This window comes from Astatotilapia calliptera, chromosome 4 (assembly GCF_964374335.1).
Source record: "Astatotilapia calliptera chromosome 4, fAstCal68.1, whole genome shotgun sequence".
Classification (NCBI taxonomy): Eukaryota; Metazoa; Chordata; class Actinopteri; order Cichliformes; family Cichlidae; genus Astatotilapia; species Astatotilapia calliptera.
Genome location: NC_137425.1, coordinates 13,613,047 through 13,631,382, shown reverse-complemented (window position 1 = coordinate 13,631,382; position 18,336 = coordinate 13,613,047). Strand labels below are relative to the sequence as shown.

The following is an 18,336-nucleotide window of genomic DNA, read 5'->3' as shown; positions in this document are numbered from 1 at the left end:
CGCTACCCGTGGGGGCTGCTCAAGCTGGTACAGTAACTGTTTGTATTTGCATAATACACTTCACCTCTGCAGGGCTACTAATTGGGCTGGTTGGAGGGAGCCAAAAGCCCCTGATGAAAGAGAGCAGCAGGCACAGTGATCACAGGAGACAACAATGAAGGGATTGAAATAATTTATTTTGTGGCTGTATGGGACTGTCTTTTCCTCTCTGACAGTCTGACTTTCCCAAATACAAAAAAGAGCAGACAGGGGTTGCCTCACAGCATGAAGGTCCCGGGATCAAATTCACCTGTTGGCTGCGGCTGTTCTGTGTGAAGCTTGTGGGTTCTTCCTGGATATGTTTGCCTCCTCCCAAAGCCGTAGCCATGCATGGGGTTGTTTAACTGGTCATTCTAAATTGAGCGTAGGTGTCAGTGTGATTGGTTGTGTGGTCCAGGGTGCACCCCACCTTTTACTGCTATGACAGCAGTAAAATGCTGCGATGCTGAATTGGATCAGGAGAAAAAAAACTGATAGATGGAGGCAGGACTCAGGTATTACATTTATTTATCAATTAATCTGAGAGAATCCTGAATCTTTGTTCATATATGATCTAAGCATACTGGAGAACAGCGATGTGTATATGCAGTTGTCTCTCATGTGTGAACTTTGCAAGCACTTTTGGGTTTGCTACTACGCAGCATGTGAGTATGTGTACAGACATGCACGTTCGTGTGGGTTTCGCATTGTGTGTGTGTGTGTGTGTGTGTGTGTCCTTGACATGATAAAACGATTCTCCTTTTCTCTTGCATTCATTTTCAGTGATTTCAGCTCTATTTGATGCTGCTAACATTGGCACAGAGGTTTTGGTTTTCCCCTGCTTAGCCATGACGGTCATTAATCATCGATCTTCGTGTATCGGAACCTGACAGGACTTTTCATTGCTTCACAGTTTGTGGTGAAGTGCAGCTCAAAGGAAGTGCGTGACTGAGGTTGGCAGTAGTACTAGAGCTTGAGTCTGCAGACCAGATTTCGACTTGTTTTATTACCTTCCCCAGGAGTTTAAGTTTAAGTGTTGGATCATAATCATTCACGCACACACCAATAAATATTTTGGAAGTTATTCACACATATTTTTGTATGTCAGTAAAAGCTGTACCAAAACTATGTACAACACCTGAAACAGAAAATTGAAGGTTACACAAGTTGAAAGCGGTTAAAACAGTATAATCTCTTTCTGATTTAAATCAGTGAGAAATCCTTTTTTTCCCCCCTTTTCTCACATTTTGGATTGTCAAATCATATCACGATGGTGGTGCTCAGTAGCATTGCCACCTCACAGAAAGCAGGCTGTGGGCTGTGTTTTCATTTTCCCCTCACTGACCGTACACACTTTTTAAGTTAATCTAAACTGTCAGTAGATGTGGTTTTCTGTCTCTCTTTTATCCCTATGATGGGCTGGAAACGTATCCAGGGTGTACCCCCACCAATGCAGATTATTTTCTAGTGTGCCAAAGGTAATTTTGTTGGTATCGATATTACCAGAAGTGACAGCAGAGCTGGCATGTTCTCATCTTATGAGTCTGTGACAAAATGCGGTTCTTGGAGCACCGACTATCGTGGAAACTAGCAGAAAGGCAGTTTTGCGTAACCTGGCTGGCAAGCTTTAGCATATGGTGCCAACTCTAAGGGATGCAGTCATGGGATGTGACATGCATGTAGTTGGCAATGAAATATTAAATATTAAGTGCTTGTATATTACTATCTAACCTTAGATAAATTCTTGAAAGCTGCAGGCAGAACCATCTAAGAGCCTAGACTACTCTCAGGAGGATCTTGGGGTTTTGTGTCTTGCCCAAGTAAACTTCAACACACCAACCCCGTGTTTATCGGTCTCCGGTATCTGAGACTTTGTTGTGGCCAGTGTGATTCCAGGAGGAATTCTAGTTTTGATTCTGGCAACATTAACTTGAATTAAAAAAGCAAATTTACTGAAATAAGTCTTGTTGGTTTTGTCCATAACTTTGAATTGAATTGAATCTTAATTTTGAACATGTTAAAAAGAAATACAAGCACATAGAAATAAAAAAGAGACAAACTTCATGTAATGTAACACAATATTGCAGGACAAACTGGTTAAAAAAACAAATACAACAAACAGGAAGGAACAACACAGACAAAGGAGACGAACGTTCAGTAACAAAAAACGTGTGTGTAAAGTGTTTGTGAAACTGAATGTTCAGAGTCAATCAGATATTCAACCAGTTTCTCGAGCAACAGAAGGAAACTTCATGTCCTCTATAGGAAACAGGTGCTGAGTCAGTAAGGAGAGGAATTTCAGAAGAATGGGGAGGGAAAGGTAGCGTGTCAGAGGGTGCATGAGCGAGAGACTGAGAATGAGAGGTGTGTGGTAAGTGTGTGTAAAAGAGAGTGTGAGTAAGCCTTGGAGCTGAGGAAAGAACAAGGGGAGGAGACTCTCCGGGGATTGCGTGCGGACATCAAATGTTTACCTGTAACAAAGAGAAAGGGGAAGGTGTAGAAGGCAAAAAAGGAGAGGAAAAAAAGGCCGTGGTTTACAGGGGTGGGCGGGGACCCAAAGCCTAAAGCATGAGCTTCGCACGCAACTTAACAATACTACCTTTATGAAGACTGTATTTCATTAGTCAGTGAGCACACACACACTCACATGAGATAGCGTTGGTGTTATACATGCCCACAAGCACACACCGACACAAGTCGAGGAATTTAACAGGAATAGATAAGTGGTGGCATTTACACTGCAGCTCTCCTTGTCACACAATGGAAAAGGTTAAGGAAGATCAAAGGCACTTAGATTATTTTAAGGCAAACATGGGCTTTTTTTAACAACAAATGGGACAAAATAACTGATGCCATCTGTGGAACAGCTGGAGTTTCTGTTTGGCAGAGATATTTACTTGCGACTGTCCAAGCTCAACCCAGAACTTCTCAAAGCAGATGTTTAGCATTCCCACACATTCCAGACCCTCCCCATAGTTACCCTGTTCATTTCTTTCCCTCTATAATTGCCCAACAAATCACAACAAAATGAGAGACAGCTTTTGTTGCTGAAAGTACAGAGAGTGTCAGTAATTCACCAATAGGCGACCCCCCTTTTACTTTCTTTGGGGGTCTCTCTCAATCTGCAATCTACAGTATCTGCATGACTCTCCGTGTCAAAATTGCCTTATCTGCAACGAGAATAAAAAGGCTGGAAAAACATGGGTTGGCGTAGAACTGATAATAGATTACTATCAACAGTCACGTCATGTATTTACATTGTGTGCTCTCAATTATAGACCCTTAAAGTGACACCTCTGAATAATCTCTCTACGAATAACATTCACACCTATTAAGACATGTTTTTTTTCTTTTTTTTTTACCATTTATATTATTATGACAGTGTGTTGTATATTCCCCTTCATAATACTGCACATACAAAATATCCTCAACACAATTAGAACTTTTACAAAATCCAACATTTCAACTTTTTGGATATAATAATATCAGGGGACTTCTCATAATATCAGGGGACTTCAATCATGCCTCACTGGACTCCACACTGCCCACCTTCACCCAGTATGTGACCTGCCCAACCAGAGTCAATAAAACACTGGACTTACTGTATGCCAATGCAGAAGAGGCATACAGTTCATCACCTCTCCCTCCCCTGGGCAGATCTGATCACAACCTGGTGCACCTTGTCCCTGTGTATGAGCCCTTAGTGCGCAGGGAGCCACCAGCCACCCGCACAGTACAGAGATGGTCAGAGGAGAGCGAGGAGGCTCTTAAGGATTGTTTTGAGTCGACTGTGTGGGAGGTGATTTGTGATGACCACGGTGAGGACATCGACAGCCTTACTACATGCATTACTGACTATATAAACTTCTGTGTGGATAACACTGTACCTACCAGGACTGTACGGTGTTTCTCCAACAACAAACCTTGGATTACCCCAGAAATTAAAACCGTCCTCAAGCAGAAGAGGAGGGCCTTCAAATCCAGAGACAAAGAGGAGTTGAAAAGGGTGCAGAGAGAGCTGAGGGGACTGATAAGGAATGGGAAGGAGAGCTACAGGCAGAAGATGGAGAACCAGCTTCAACAAAACAACGTTGGTGAAGTCTGGAGAGGCCTCAGAACCATCTCGGGCCACAAACAGCAGAACTCTCTGCCTGGGAGGGATGTGAGATGGGCAAATGAACTGAATCATTTCTTCAACAGATTTGACTCAGCCATGAGGCAGTCTGCAACATCGGCTGCAGACTCACCCACCCCCACTGCTGCTGTTCCACCTCAGACACTTCACACCTCCTCTATTCACCCTGCTCACTCCCCCCCACCCCCAACAACAGCATCCAATACACACTCAACACAAGGCTCCAGCCTGTCTCTCTCAACCACCCAGGTTAGGAGGGAACTGAGGAGGATTAATGGCAAGAAGGCAGCGGGTCCAGATGGCATCAGCTCGAGGGTCGTCAGGTCCTGCGCGGACCAACTGTGTGGGGTGATGGAGCACCTCTTCAACCTGAGCCTGAGGTTGGGAAGAGTTCCACAGCTCTGGAAAACCTCCTGTGTTGTACCAGTGCCAAAGACTTCACGCCCCAAAGACCTCAACAGCTACAGGCCGGTGGCTCTGACATCCCACCTGATGAAGACCCTGGAGCGGTTGGTCCTGGCACAGCTTCGGCGCCTAATAAGCTCATCACTGGACCCACTTCAGTTTGCCTACCAGCCTGGCATTGGAGCGGATGATGCCGTCATTCACCTCCTACATCGTTCCCTCGCTCACCTGGAGACCGCTGGAAGCACTGTGAGAATCATGTTCTTTGATTTCTCCAGTGCCTTCAACACCATTCTTCCCTCGGTTCTAAAGGACAAGCTGGTGAACTCTGGAGTGGACCATCACCTCACTACCTGGATCCTGGATTACCTCACCGACCGACCACAGTATGTGAGGACTCAGGGCTGTGTGTCGGACAGGGTCGTCTGCAGTACGGGGGCCCCACAGGGAACGGTTCTGGCTCCGTTCCTCTTCACCATCTACACTGCAGACTTCTCCCACAATTCCACCCAGTGCTTCCTGCAGAAGTTCTCTGATGACTCTGCAATAGTCGGCCTCATCACTGATGGGGACGACAAGGAGTACAGAGGTCTGACCCAAGACTTTGTGGACTGGTGCCAGCTGAACTACCTCCAGATCAACGCCAGTAAAACCAAGGAACTGGTGGTAGACTTCCGCAGGCACAAGCATTCTCCACTGCAACCACTGAACATCCAAGGTATGGACATTGAGGCTGTGGACAGCTACAGGTACCTTGGTGTTCATCTGAACAATAGACTGGACTGGACTCATAACTCAGACGCCCTCTACAGGAAAGGGCAGAGCAGGCTGTACCTGCTGCGGAGACTCAGGTCGTTTGGAGTGGAGGGCCCACTCCTGAAGACCTTCTATGACTCTGTCGTGGCTTCTGCTATCTTTTATGGTGTGGTCTGCTGGGGCGGCAGCATCTCTGCTGGGGACAGGAAGAGACTGAACAGGGTGATCCGAAGGGCCAGCTCTGTTCTAGGATGCCCTCTGGACCCAGTGGAGGTGGTGAGTGACAGGAGAACGGCGGCTAAGCTGTCATCCCTGATGGACAACATCTCCCACCCCATGCAGCAGACTGTGACAGCACTGAGCAGCTCCTTCAGTGGGAGACTGCGGCACCCACGGTGTGGGACGGAGAGATTTCGCAGGTCTTTCCTCCCCACTGCTGTCAGACTCCATAATAAAGACTTTAACTGATCAAGCACACACATCCATACATATGCAATAATACTAAGTGCAATAATCCTTTCTGTCATCGTTGTATTTTTACTCAGTTGTATATAGTATTTGTATTTGTATTCTATTTTTATCTTATTGTATATTTATTTTATTTTATTCTACTGTATATAGTATTTTATTTTATTCTATTCTGTACAGTTGTGTACTGTATTTATTCTTATTGTATTCTAATTTTTGCCTCATAACTTTTGCACTGTCCACTTCCTGCTGTGACAAAACAAATTTCCCACGTGTGGGACTAATAAAGGTTATCTTATCTTATCTTATCTTGTAAAAAAATCTGTCAGTCACTGCTCTGATTGGCAACTTGCGTGTAAAAGGCAGAGTTGTTGGGATTTAGCTCAGGGCGCCTGCGGTCAGCGCAATATGTGTACTGTAAATAATTTGGCTGTGTATCTCGTGTGATTGTGTGAGCAGGGAGGGAGAGACGGGCAAGCGAGCTACGCACACACTGGGATCAGGGCTTCCTCTCCTGCGAGTATCAGCAGTCAGAGCGCAAGGTACAATAGGGAGCATTGTTCACCTGGCAGGCCCCTGCTTGCCGACTCCCCCTCCATACCTGAGCACAGAGACAGGTGTATTTCTCCTAGTCACGCATAGCCCTGCCACACTCCCAGCTGCCTACACACTGCTTGCACCAAAATCTACCCCCCTGACCCCTCCCCACACACACAGACATTTAGAAAAGCATCCAGAGGAAAAATTTTAAAAAAGGCTTCATATGCTTATTCTCCAACTAGAGGTGTAAACTTACTCATAGTATTTCCCCTATTTGAACAATTTTAGCCTCACCTTCATTTTTTCCTGTTTAAAATTTTAAACTTCATGAGGGCTCTTTGTAGAGTCACCAAGCCAGAACTCATGCTCCTTGAAATGCATGCACAGGTATGCAGCTGCATGCTCCTTGGTGCTTAGTGTGTTCATAATTAGAGCTATAAATTTAGGTTTTTATAGACTAAGATTTGCTCTTTGACATAGAAACCCAATAAACCAAGACACCTGCAATGGTCAAACTATGCTACACGCCAGCAAGGGTGTGTTTCTCCGAATAAATTCCGCCTGTGTCCAGTGAAAGACTGAATGAGTCATATAGGCTACATGTCAGTGGTTCTGTAAGCCTAGTCCAGGCCAAAAGTTCATTTAATTTCTCCTCAAGTGAGAAAACTTGGTTGGGTAAACACTGGAACTCCAGTTACAGTTTGACATCTTAATGCAAGATGAGATGGGAAAGGCTTGAGCGAACTGATTTACTAAAATCTTTACGGTTAGCATCAATCAAATGAGGGGGTTTGAGGGGGATTGTGCCATTGATTACATGGTTTTCTTTGAAAGGCTCTCTCTTCCATAGATCTGACTCCCTAAGGTGCTGGAAGGAATCCAGCTCTATCAGTCTCATAGCACAAGAGGATTAGCTCTTTATCCTGGGTGATTCTATAGAAAAGAGGTACATGCCACATTGTGTCTCATTATGTAAAACTGGTGAAAGCCATTTTTAGTTTCACATGAGAAATTTTCACCCACTTCAGTGAGAAACCTTGCCTTGACCTCTGTTTTGCTACACTTTGCCCATTCCCACAGGCGTGCCAAAAAAAAAAAACAGACGGAAATCTGCATGTTGGCTGTATGTGAAATTACATGAGCTGCCAACATGGAATCTAACCTCATGTTTCCTGGCTGATGTTTACCCAATTAATTCCCAGGCGGATGTAGAAGTAATAACACTCATGAGAAGTGGGAAAGTGAGAAAATAAAGAACGGAAACCTAAGCAGACTAGCAATTTTGTGGTTACCAGAGAAACAGCATATAGTTATTGGGAAATATGTGTCATTGTGCCATCCACCCTGTTATTTCTGTAAGGTCATTACCATCCTTCCCCCTGTCCCCACCTGTGATCCAGCTTATATCCCTCTATAAGAGCAGAGGTATGGCCTTCAGTAATGTCTCTCTTTCAGTCTCATAGGCTCTTCTCTATATCCTGCTGAAGCTTAGGTACTCAGGGTCACATAAGGAAACATTTGTTCCCAGTCTGGTTGAATAGAGCCTTGTGTTGGAAGTAGTCAAAGAGATACAAGGGGATAGGACATCCAAACAGTCCAACACAAGGGCTCTGCTCTGAAGCCCCTCTCTGTCTGAGCTGGGCCAGTAATGAATGTGCTCTAGTCTTAATCACTCTCAGAGCACACACTGGAGATATGACTGACTCAATTGTCCTCGTCTCTATGTTTTCTACGTTGAAAGCAGAAGGTCATGAGGGTCATCGCTTTCAGTAAATATTAGATTTGTTTCACCCACTCCAGGTGATGGCGGCCTCGCTTGGCTCCTTTGCCAGTAGATTTCCACATATCATAAGTTTTACACTTGCACGACTGTCTGTGGGTGTACACTCAGTCTCGTTTCCTCTGGATTTTTTTTTTAATGCATTCCTCCTTTTTCCTCCCATCTGTGTGAGAAGCATTCAGCATGGGTTTGTGCTCCCTGGATATGATTATCCTTGTCACACCAATGTGGAAAACATTTGTGTGCACATTAGCACATACCTACAGACGCATGCTGGCGTGAGTGGAGACACGGTGTAGGAGGATGCACACAAGTGAGCATAAACACATTTGCAGGCTGTTGCACAAACAACCTGGAAATCCCACCCGCGCATGCTTTAAGGGGATACACTGAGAAGCAATGCATTTTCATTTGATTTAATACTGCTGTTCAGCTGGCTGCTGGCTTAACATGAAAGCTGGCACACTGTGTTTACATTCATCACATTGTTTTGGATAAGGGATAAACACCTCTTAATTACCCCATGGCAGATAATTGCCTCAACTAATACTTTAATTCAGTCTTGATTAATGATTAATGAGCTACGAGAAAAATTGTGGAAGAAGCACAGTGAACCAGATTAAAAAAGTGCAACCCTCCTTTTCTTTCTTTTTTCCTTTCTTCCTTTTTTTTAAAGGAAAGAAAAAAAAACCCTTCACACTGCAGCGGTGGCTTAGGAATGTGAGACAGGAATGCTGTTGAGTTACTATAAAGGGGGTTTGATCACTGAAAACAATGTCTTTGTGTTTTCGTCCCCAGCGCTAGTCACGCAATGCTGTGTGCGCAAACCTCCAGCAACTTTTCAACCCCTGCACACAAGAAAGCCATCAAGTACCTGCAATTGACAGAATCGCGTGCAATTCAGGTACTCCTGGACTGGACTGGATCGCAGCCAAAAGAACAAAGTAAAAAGTGGAATGGAACCGTGCCAGGCCCTGTGTGAATAGGAGTAATGTATGAGGAACGAAAGTATAATAAAGACTGATATAACTTCTACGTGAATATACTTTTTTATTTATTCATGGTTTTTCCCCTTTGGTTTAGGTCAGAGTTTATCAGCTTTACTCCCTTAATCCCAGCTTTGTTGTCACTTATATCCTCTCTGCTGTGTTTTAGTCATAAACACTTCATCCGAGTACTTCTTAAATATGATGAAGTAAAAAACACAACAAAATCACAAATAACAGCAAACATGCATGCAAGCTTTGACTCCACAGTCCACAGTAGAACAGAGAAGAAATGTCCAGCTTTACTTAGCTTCAGCTTATTATAACTAAGTGGGCTCTGTTCTGATTTTGATCTGTGCTCCATTCCCGTGAATCCAGGCCTTGTTTTGAAGTTTGAGAGCGTGATCCCGGCAATACAAGCAAGCCTGGAGGTGGTTAGGACATGAAAGTGAGGTAAGAAAGACAAGAGATTCATTCATGGGAAGGTGATTCAAGGCACCGACATCTCTGTATCTCTGCACAGCTACAGATGATCATTATTACTCACACACACTGCTCACACGCAACCTGGAATGAAACTAACAGGTGATGAACGATTGCAACAGAGATTGTAACAGCTGATATCCATGACAGCTTTACTGATATTTATAGAATAATAATACTAATAATACTAATACTACTACTGCTAATAATAATAATGATAATATGATCTAATTTCTAATGCCTGTAACTGTTTTAAAAGTTATTTTTAGTTTAAAAGTTATTTCACCTTTACTTTGCTTTCATTATTTTAAGGTTAACCTGTGAAATCATTTCATTGCGTTCCGTGTTTTCTTTCTTTCTTTTTTTTGTCTTTAAAAACTGCTTTTAAGGTTTAAACCTGCTGCTGTTTTCCTATTCCAGTTAACTCCACTTACCGTCATGCATTGCGCATCTACGTTTGGTGAAAGCAGCATGTGCTGAGGCGCTCCGCACAAACTATGGCTCAGTGAAGCTGCGGCTCTTGACGAGAGCGCGTCGTGTCAGCAGAGACTCTGGCTGCAGCTGCCGCAGATACCATCATTGCGCTGGACCCTAAGGAGGAATCAGCATCTTCGAAAATAATCGTTCTGATTGCTTTGCTGGATTTGCCTGGGCGTAAATCGTTTAATGCTGGGGCTCTTTGGACGCATTAACGGGATTAATCGCGACATTGACAAACGTGGAGAAGTTATTATTGTTTTGTGTTTTTGTTTAAACGTGATCACGATGATAGCAGCTGATGGATTGAAAACTCCAGCTATGGATCTTTTCGCGTGTTATAAGGAAATGCTGACTTCAGTCTGGGATGAGTTTCTACTCCTGCCACAGATTCAGCTGCTGGACAAGTCTCTTGGGATATTTGGGATACACGCGTGGTCAAGTGCTGACATTTTCATAGATGGTTAATGTTATATGCTGATTTCGGAAATGAAATTTGTATTTGGTGGATTTCTTTTTTTTTTTTTTGCACAGTTGGATATCTTGGATTATGTTTTGGAAGCTGTGCTCCAGTGGATGTCCAGTGATTTGGATAATATGTGCGCATCTCCTGATTCCGCAGGTATGTGGACAACGTCAATATAAAAACCCCAAAGTATGCTTGACCTATGGAGGTTTGTATTTATGTTATACATTCGCGACGTGACAATGCATTCAGCACTGTCTGCTTTGGCCAAAGGTTCTGTTCTTATCTTCTCAACACACCCACATGGGTGCCCATATCTTCTCTACCAAATTATAATTTATACTGAAATTCTTTTGGAAGTGGACTCATTAGGAACATACTTATACATACAAACACAGAAGGTGTGTTTCTGCTCATTGTCAGTTGGGAGCTGCGTATTTTGACAATGGAAGCCTCGCCAAACTCTCATTAAGTTCACCTGTTCAGTAGGTGAGAACTCTTCTTTATTATTCTCTAACATCACTACATATGCATCTGTAAATGTTAAAGAAGAGGGGAAATGGCTCAATTTAATATTTCACATGCATGTGTTGAGCACAGCCATTGGCTATGCACCTGCACTGCCGGGTGTTCACAGCCTAGAGAGCAATGACCTGTTATAAGTTGTTAAAGACCAGGTGCAGCTGAAATAAATCCACAGTGTGGATACAGTGTTCATAAAAAGGAGCAGGCCCTCCCATCGCTCATACAGTAACTCCATTCAAGGTGAGAGGAAAGTGCTTTGAGCACTATAACGTTGACCTCAGTGGTAGTGGAACACCTGTCAATCATATCTATCTATCTATCTATCTATCTATCTATCTATCTATCTATCTATCTATCTATCTATCTATCTATCTATCTATCTATCTATCTATCTATCTATCTATCTATCTATCTGTATGTATGTATGTATGTATATGTATGTATATGTATGTGTGTATATATATATATATATATATATATATATATATATATATATGGAATGTAATTGGATTATGTTGAACCTACAGGTCCATGTGATCACCCAACTGATAAACATGCTCAAAATAGCGTGAGATAACCTGCTTTGCAAGTTAGCATGTCCATCTTTTACAAGCCTTGTGTGACTTAACGGCATTGCATTCATAATGGGTGCTGTGTGTGTGTGTGTGTGTGTGTGTGTGTCTTCCTTCATTTGCTGAAGCCTCCACTTTCACCTGTCTTCATCTTTCAGTACCCAGTCCTCTCAATCCCACGCACTTCTGTAGCAATGAAGAATTTCTCCTGTTGTGGTTGTGGGAGGGCACAGAGCTCCACTATATGTCCGTATACAGCTTACACACACACACACACACACACACACACACACACACACACACACACACACACACACACACACACACACACACACCACCTCTATTAAAAATCTTCTCCAAACAAGACCCCCTTTCTCCACTGAAGAGCGACCCTCTGTCTAATGCCAAGTGACTCTCATGGCCAGCATTGACGGTGGGACACTTGCTTCACAAAAGGAGCTGAAGTGTCAAATAAACTCGGTCAGAGCCCCCGACACACAAGAATTCCTTTATCTGGCACCCTGGGAGGCAGACAAAGACAGACTTTGTGTCAGTGAGCAGGCCTTGACTAAACACTGGGGCTTTTTTCCCCCTTACTCCTCTTCTCACAACTTCTGCCTCTTCTTCCTCCGCCTCCTTTTGTTATTTAAACGGCAAAGCGAGAGCAATATCTGACCCCGGTTGTCCAGCATCTGTCCTGCGCATGGCCAGCATCACCCCTTTTCCTGTTTAAGCCCATCAAAAAATAAAGATGCTTAAATGGAAGCCCACGAGTGATCGGATAGACATCAAAGCAGCCATGACGCTTCAGCAAGTGTATTTCTTTTTCTGATTCTTTTGTTTATGTTTGTCATAGCTAAAAATAGCAGGAATTTGCTTTCTCTCAGTTTTCTGTGCTGTCATATGATATGTTTGTGGTGAACCACAGCAAAGAACCATATACACACACCGGGGCAAGACTTAACAACCCTGTATTTACTCCAATCAACGTTTCAGGAGGACCTTGTCATCACTGGCAATTGAGTTTCAGCTTCAAGTTGATTTGTGTTGTCGGGAATATAATACGCTAATCTAGTTGTTTCTATTTAGTAAGATGCAGCTGATGTTTATTAGACGATTAACACCAGTTTACACTCCCTGAATATAAATGTCACCTAAGCAAATCAGGGAGCGCGTGCACTGTTTCTACACTGCGGTCTGAAGCACATTACATATCTAATTACTAGTGATGGGAAAGGATCTCATGTAGCTCCCCATGCTCCTCACAGATCCTCATGTAGCTGTGACAGCCATGTGCATCAGACCCCTAAGAGTGCTATCACAGGCAGATAGTCCCGAGCACCATGCGGTTAAGGTAAACGGATAGAGTTCATGTGGTCGAGCGTGTTAATGGTGTGTTTATGAGCTTAAGCTGAGTGGTGATTTATCATGTCTAAACTCAAGGCCTACCTCAGCTCCCTGGCCCCCGATTGAGCTCACAGGGTGACAACACGCACTGAGCAGCATGACCTCCTGGTGAACTATGACTCAATGTCATGACTGCTTTTGACCACCGAAGAGAAATGGAAGGCAATAGGAACAGTTGTTATTCATTATTACACAAACGGCCCTCAGGATTATCTCATCCTGTCCTCAGGTTCAAAGCTTAAGACGCAGGAAGACATCCTTACATCATTAGTGTCAGATAAACACTTAATGAGCTCGAGAAATACCAGTCTTAAAAGAAAATGCTCCTGGTATCTTTTTATGTAGAGCACCATTTAAACTTTTGTGTGTGTGTGTGTGTGTGTGTTTGAATGGGCCCTAAAGTTTGTCTGAACAGGAGAACTGTCATTTATTAGTAGTGCGGGAACAATGGGGAGCTTGTCTCCGGGGTGGTGGGGGCCGGAGGGGGGGGGGGGGGGGGCAGTGGAGCCAGGGGAGGGTGGCCTGAGATTGGGCAGCAGCCTCTGACCAAGAACAAGCCCCTGTCTGATGGAGAGAACTGCTGACCCTTCCTGAGTAAAATGGCACCTTTGTTTCGAGGTGTATGTGTTTGTGTCTATGTGTTTATGTGTGTGTGTGTGTGTGTGTGTGTGTGTGTGTGTGTGTGAAAGGGAGAAGGAGAGAGCTTTTGAAAAGCTGGAGCGCTTTATAAAGTGTTTTTCTTCTCAGGGCTTTTGGCAATTGTGTCTCCATATGTGCTGTCTCGTGTTTAAAATTTTGTGGTAGGAAGGTAGGAAGAGAGCGCAAATTGAACTGACACAGCAGCTAAACGGTCCAACATCATGTCATGTTTTTCTGAACGGTCCTCTCGTCTTGCTCACAGTTTCAAATTCGCAGAATATTCTGAAGTTTAGAAATCACGAAACGTCCTTCAAGAGCAGTCACATCAGAATGTGTACATAGCTTTTGTTAATAACACTGATAACACCCTGATGCTCTGACACCAGATCACCGCCTTAGATTTATTAGCTGTTTTTGGCGTCTTTTAACAGTCTGTGTGGTGCTTTCTTCCTGTAATGATCTCGCATAAGGGAGAGAAGTTGTTTGTTTTAAACATTGGGGCAAAGAAAAATTAAAGGGTGCAGAGAGGAGGTGTAAATGCTGGTGGGTAATGGCAGCAGATTGCTGATTTCCTAAAGGGAAACCACAACTTAGAAGGTGGCTCGTGTGTGTATATTTGCCTCAGGGTGGTGTTATCCTGGTGTGGGAGTTACCAGGAAGTGTGAGGCTGAGAGAGGCATCCAGCCTGTGCTTAGGTGAGAATGAAGAAGGTTGTTTTAGAGGAAGTAGCAAACCTGGGTGGAGGGGTTTTCTGGAGCGATGCCTGGGAGGTATGACACGAAACCTGACTTCTTTGGTTAAAAATTCCCAGTGCACTTTGTGTTTACACCTTTTGAAGTTACATAGCTGTCATATAGCCTGTCACTTGCTGTTATGTGATAAAAAACGGTATGTTTCCTGGAACTGTAATTGTGATCCTACTACCCCGTGGGCTTTTTACCTTTTGTGCATAAGAAAAACCACACTGACCTCTGCAGGAGTATAGAAGATAGAGTGTCAGCCCAAATGTTAAGACCAGAGAGCAAACAGTGAAAATGCTCAGCAGGCCACATTACAGGGGCACCTCTGTCAGCACGGGCAGACAGCTCTCCATTCTCACAGGATGCTCTACGTACCTCAAACTTGTCCCAAAGAGGAACGATGCTAAATAAAGACTCTTACTTTAATAGTAAAACTCAAATACAAACAGCCCGCTCTGATAGTTTGCAGTGTAACAATGATGACACTAGTTTAAAATGCATTTCTTTTAAAACAGACTTGGAGTGAACTTTCAGGTGCATTCTTAACTGTCCTTGTATGGAAAAAAAATCTGATCGAGAGTTAGAAATACTTTAAATTCCTGACATTTCTCCTTCAGTTTTCTTGCTCCTGTTTTGGAAGGAAAATTCCTCCCTTTGTGTTTTGCTCTCATAAATGTCACATTCCACTGAACCTGTGACCACGTTCCTCCTTTACTTTGCTGGGTGTGGGTTGCCATGGCTGTGTTTCAGCGAGTCACACCTACATAAGTAAGACAGAGTGGGTTTCCTTTCTTTTCCAGTTCGGTCTTTCATTCCTCTTTTCTTTTCTTTTGTCTCCAGTCGGGAGGATAAAGGAGACATTTTCAGTGTGAAGAGGAGCGTGAAATTTCCTGTGTGACCTCCCTGGGACACAGCAGAACACCAGGCTCCTCAGACCGCTGTTTATGTGTGTGTTAAGTCATGTGCTCGTGTTGGAGATCCGTGCAATTGTGAAAGCTTTTAGTTCCTTTAAAAGAGATTGAATGTCGTCAACTCGCAGTCGTCTCCACATAAAATGCTTGATTAAGGTTGATTGTTTGATACCTTTGGTTTTCTTGACGCATAGAGGCTCATTGCTGAATTCAAATTTTAGGCCTGATAAGTAGGGGGGCAGATGCTGAGCAGGCCAGTGTGTTGTGCTGTCAAACTATTACTTTGAGCCCTGACAGACAGGGAAGAATTTGCTTGCCAGTGTCACTGAACAGAGTCACAGACTTACAGCACCAAAGTAGTTAAATTGACTGCAAGCTGTCCTCTACTTGGGCTGTCATCAGAAGGCTTCAGTCAAATAAGCAGAGCCATTCATGTTTCCCAGGGGACTGATTTATTTTGTTATCTTACATTGGCTTAAAATGAAATCTGGGCTTCATAGGTGTGATGTTAGTAGTTGTGTAAAATAACACTGAGAGAATTGCTGTGCTGTAGTGCCATCTGTAGTCAAGCTTTCGGATTATCTTGATGCATGCCTTACATTCTGCTGCACTCTTGTGGTTAATGTGTGCAACAACATAATCCTGGTTTTCTGGCCTGCATTTCTTTCTGTGGCCACTTAAAATGTGTGGCGCTAATTTGGAACTTTACTCCTACCTCCGGCAGCCAGCAGAAGTGGAAGGGTTGCATCAGGGATGGCATCCAGTGAAAAATCTATGACACAACGAACATGCAGATCTGTCTGCATCCCTGTGGAAGAAGAAGGTTTATCCCTCGGGAAATTAGTTTTCATTAGGGTTTTTTTTTAAGCTTTGTGGTGGTTTTCTTAGTGCCTTTTATCCAGCGAATTATGATCACAATATCTTCATTTATTTTGAAGAGAGAAAATCGGGGTTTGAAATCAAAGAGAGATTAAAAATCAATGACAAAATCATCATAATTACTAGTTAAATGTTTTTTAAGGCATTCAAAACATTTCACACGTCTGTGATTTTTTTTTTAATGACTTTCAGGAGTTATGAAAATCTCAACAATGGCATTGTCACCTTAACTGATTAAAACTTCCAGTAATTCTGGCTCTCCAAACTACAGCTGGAGAGATCACCCTTTTTTGTTCAGACAACTTTGGCTTACTATGAGTTAGCATGCTAACAAACAACACTTAGAAATTAAACTTAATAAATATTTTCTAGTGGCTAACAACTTGAGAGTCTTTGATGATATCCTCCTACTCTTCTACCCTCTTTGATCACGCTGTGTGCTGAGGGTTCCAGAGTAGTAGGGGAGTACATGTTGAGCTGCTGCCATCAGATATGACACTGGGGTCCAGGTATTACTCATGCTTTGTGGGCCTTATGATTTGGGTGCCCCCTCGGGCACTTTGTGCTGTTTGTACAGCGTGTGATTAATCACCCACCACCACATATATATTTAAATGTGCAGGCTGCACTGAAAAAAGGGGGCATTTACAGATTGTGCGTTCATCTATAACATGTTCTACTTTTCATACTGTTACCTTGGTCTCCCATTGTAATGTACACTGACTACACTGAATCTATCTAATGTTCATCTGTCGTAGTAGTGTAAAAATCCATCTTTGAAATCTGATCTTCTAATTTGTTTGAAACTAAAAGTTTTATTGTTTTTATTAAGCAAATGAGACAAACTTAAATTTGTTAAGCATTGCAAATTTAATTTTATGTCACAAGCTAAATAAAATGTAAATAGAGTCTAAAAAAACGATAAAACATAATAAAATAGTTAAAAGAAAATTAAAAAATATCATTTTGGGGACACATTCGCTTGCTCTCTTGTTTTTCTGTGCCTTGTGACGTCCCCCACACACTTCCTTGACTTCACCACTAGAGGTCACAATTGGATCTTTTCTGTGGGGTTTCTCAAGGCCCCACTTTCTATTTGTGTTTTATTGTATTATTAAGTGTAATTAGATTACATATGTCACCTGTCACAGTAGATAAGCATGTTTCATATACAGTTATTACACCTCGCTGACTCTTCTGCCCTCGGTTTAACTGTAAATCACAGCAGAGCTTTCTTTCCTCTACTACAGCACAGTCATTAGTACAATATGTCCTCTACTGCTAGAGGTTGACTTTTTTTTATCACTAAAAGTGTTTTTAATATTTTTATACTTTTATACTTACAAATGCTTTGAATAGCATTCATTCACATCCTTCACTTTTCAATTTGTTGCAGTATTTGTAGAATGCAGTGCTGGAAGCTTCTGGTCTTGAATCTCCTGGTTGGCTGGGCCTTTCATTGTGGGTTTATGTGTTCTCCCTGTGGCTGTATGGCTTTCTCTTGGTGCTCTGGTTTCCTCACACAGTCCAGTGACTTGCTGGTGATTTTACATTGGCTTTTTATATAGATGGAAGAGTTTATGGTGGTCATGTCTCTGCTTTATCCCTGGGATTGACTGAAAACTTTTCCAGGGTGTAACCTGCAGCTTGCTCTGTGACATCTTAGATGGGCTCGAGTCTGCATCCAGCTGACCTAACCTAAGATGGAGAAGGTTTAGGTTTGCTGTTAAGAAACTGAATGCATGGCTAGATTTGCAGTAGGTTTCCATTGCTGGTCCGGGTACATGCGACCACTAGGTGGCAATGTGGTAACATGAAATGTGGCTCTCTGTCTGGAAAATAAAAGCTAGGAAAGCTACTTTGCATGTTGCAGTGAACCTGTGATCTATGGAGTAATGGATATAGATTGGCGTTATTATCTTCTTATTGCCCCTCATTCTAGCTCATCTCCCTTTGAAGATCAAAGTGGCCGTGTGCCTCTGTGTGTACCGACACCGATAAAATCAGAGTGAAGTTCAATAAAGTTCACTTTGTACATCTGTCTCCCATGACCCTTTTCCAGCCCTGCAAGTTGCTGTCAAATTACAGGAAACTCAAATATGCAGCATTTTTGATTACTGCTATCAAGATAATCTGAACGATTTCAACA

The 18,336-nt window shown here is 43.0% G+C and overlaps 1 long non-coding RNA gene across 1 annotated transcript in view; it reads left to right on the top strand.

The window, feature by feature from the left end:
* Positions 1–9,528: 9,528 nt before the first annotated feature.
* The window catches only part of LOC113020719 (uncharacterized), a 47,044-nt gene continuing 38,236 nt past the window's right edge, over positions 9,529–18,336 (top strand). The window contains exons 1-2 of the long non-coding RNA XR_003272217.2: positions 9,529–9,673; positions 9,992–10,670. This is a non-coding gene — a long non-coding RNA (uncharacterized LOC113020719). The remainder of the gene's footprint in view (positions 9,674–9,991; positions 10,671–18,336) is intronic.